The 2,500-nt window shown below is 52.9% G+C and overlaps 2 non-coding genes across 2 annotated transcripts in view; both read left to right on the top strand.

Moving 5' to 3' along the window:
- The first annotated feature begins 753 nt into the window (after positions 1 to 753).
- On the top strand, positions 754 to 908 carry LOC123686908. Its single transcript, XR_006748661.1, has one exon. It is a non-coding gene; the product is annotated as a 5.8S ribosomal RNA (ribosomal RNA).
- Positions 909 to 1,409: 501 nt separating this feature from the next.
- The window catches only part of LOC123688084, a 4,009-nt gene continuing 2,918 nt past the window's right edge, over positions 1,410 to 2,500 (top strand). The window contains exon 1 of the ribosomal RNA XR_006749771.1: positions 1,410 to 2,500. This exon is cut by the window's right edge and continues 2,918 nt beyond it. This is a non-coding gene — a ribosomal RNA (large subunit ribosomal RNA).

Below are 2,500 nucleotides of genomic sequence, written 5' to 3'. Positions count from 1 at the left end.
TTACGAGATGAGGAGCCGGCCGCCTATGTCGGCGTTTGTGGTTGGGCGAAGTTCCTTGACGGAACGAGGAGCCGGCTGCTTATGCTGACGTTCGTGGTTGGGCGAAGTCTTGTGATATCCTCGAAACGAGGAGCCGGCCGCACGTGTGTGCAGCCTTCGTTGTAGGTCCATGTTTAGAGATGCTCACGAAATGAGGAGCCGGCCGCTTATGTCGGCGTTTGTGGTTGGGCGAAGTTCCTTGATGGAACGAGGAGCCGGCTGCTTATGCTGACGTTCGTAGTTGGGCGAAGTCTCGTGATGTGCTCGGAATAAGGATTCGAAGCGCTTGGATTGCCGCGTTCGTGGCTGGGCGAAGTTTCGTGTTTGGCACGGAACGAGGAGCCGGCTGCAGGTTTTAAAGATTCTCGCCCGAAATCGATCAGTCGTTACCGTTGTCTACGGACTTCGGTAGGACGATCTATTCCAGGGACGAAGACGTCGACGTTGTGCGACGCCCGTTACATTAGCGTTTTTATGCTCTTTCGGGATTGTCTGCGACGTTTGTCTCCGTCCGAATTTTTTACGATAATTGTCACTAGATTAGTACGCAAACTAGTTGAACCGAAGATTTTGCGCCGATCGACTGACGTATTGACCCTTCAGTGGGTCGTCTCAGTCATTGGAATGTCATTCTCGAGGAGGTTCGCAGTTGGCGTCTCGTATTTCGAGGGAAAGTCCATTGCGACTAGTACCGAGAAATCGAACATAAAAGATTACCCTGAACGGTGGATCACTTGGCTCGTGGGTCGATGAAGAACGCAGCTAATTGCGCGTCAACATGCGAACTGCAGGACACATGAACATCGACATTTCGAACGCACATTGCGGTCCTCGGACACTGTCCTCGGACCACTCCTGACTGAGGGTCGGTTCCATTACAAAGACTGCCCGGCCAGACGTTATGGCTTGACGAAGTGACGACGTAAAGGTCGTCTAACGTTGATCCTGTACCGAAGGTCATTTGTTGGACGGTTTGCCGCGTGACGATCAACGTTCTGTCGTTTCGACGCCTCGTGTGTTGGAATGATGAGGAGTTGTTTTCGTAACGCGCCGTCTTGAATTGCGAAAGCATATATTGTGGTGTCGTGGTATTGCTCGATCTGCGCCCATGACTGTAGACATGCGATCGTCGTGTCCGAGAAATCTGAACGACGTCCGATCGCTTTAATGTGCCAGTTGTCGCGCGTTGCGGATGAGCTTTCATGAGCGCACCCCCGAAACACCGAAGCACTTTGCTTGGATTCGCATGATCCGCCATACGGAGCAGGAGATAATAGACGCCTTTGAGTAGGCTAACTCCCTCGCGTAAGGTACGTGATTTTATGAGCCGCCAAAGGTTAGTTTCGGAACGTTTCGATGATTTGAACATACGACCTCAGGACAGGTGAGACTACCCGCTGAATTTAAGCATATTATTAAGCGGAGAAAAGAAACTAACTAGGATTCCCTTAGTAGCGGCGAGCGAACAGGGATTAGCCCAGCACTGAATCCCGCGATCGTAACCGGTCGCCGGGAGATGTGGTGTTTGGAAGGATCCATTATCTGGCGAGTTCGCGGCGCGTTCAAGTCCATCTTGAATGGGGCCATCGCCCATAGAGGGTGCCAGGCCCGTAGCGACCGCTGCGGCTTGCTAGAGGATCTCTTCTTAGAGTCGGGTTGCTTGAGAGTGCAGCCCTAAGTGGGTGGTAAACTCCATCTAAGGCTAAATATAACCACGAGACCGATAGCGAACAAGTACCGTGAGGGAAAGTTGAAAAGAACTTTGAAGAGAGAGTTCAAGAGTACGTGAAACCGTTCAGGGGTAAACCTGAGAAACCCGAAAGGTCGAATGGGGAGATTCATTCGCGCCTGTTGTTGGGATTTACTGACTGTGGAAACGGCGACGTTCGCGTTGGCTGTTCCCTTCGGTTCATCTCCGGCTTCGGACGCGTGCACTTCTCCCCTAGTAGGTCGTCGCGATCCGTTGGGTGCTGTTCTACGGTCTCGAGTGTAGCCCGTGAGCTCGGATTTTCCGATGTTACGGACACTGGGTTTCCGAACAGCTCGCTCGACGGTTTACTGATGGCGGGAGGCCGCGACTTAGTTCGCGTCCGGCCCGTGGCAAGTATGTGAATTGTGATGGCGATCGGACCTAGTGCCGATTCCGTCCGTTTGCGACTGTTCGCCGCGGTGTTCTTGGACAGACCTCTTGAAACGCCGATCAGCGACGCTATTGCTTTGGGTACTTTCAGGACCCGTCTTGAAACACGGACCAAGGAGTCTAGCGTGTGCGCGAGTCATTGGGAATCACTAAACCTAAAGGCGCAATGAAAGTAACGGTTCACTTTATGTGAACTAAGGGAAGATGGTCGGTCTCCATGACTGACCCGCATTCCCGGGGCGCCTCATTCTCATTGCGAGAGGAGCGCACCAAGAGCGTACACGCTGGGACCCGAAAGATGGTGAACTATGCCTGGTCAGG

This window comes from Harmonia axyridis, chromosome X (assembly GCF_914767665.1).
Source record: "Harmonia axyridis chromosome X, icHarAxyr1.1, whole genome shotgun sequence".
NCBI lineage: Eukaryota > Metazoa > Arthropoda > Insecta > Coleoptera > Coccinellidae > Harmonia > Harmonia axyridis.
Note: the sequence above shows the minus strand (reverse complement) of the source record. Positions and strands in the feature narration are given on the sequence as shown.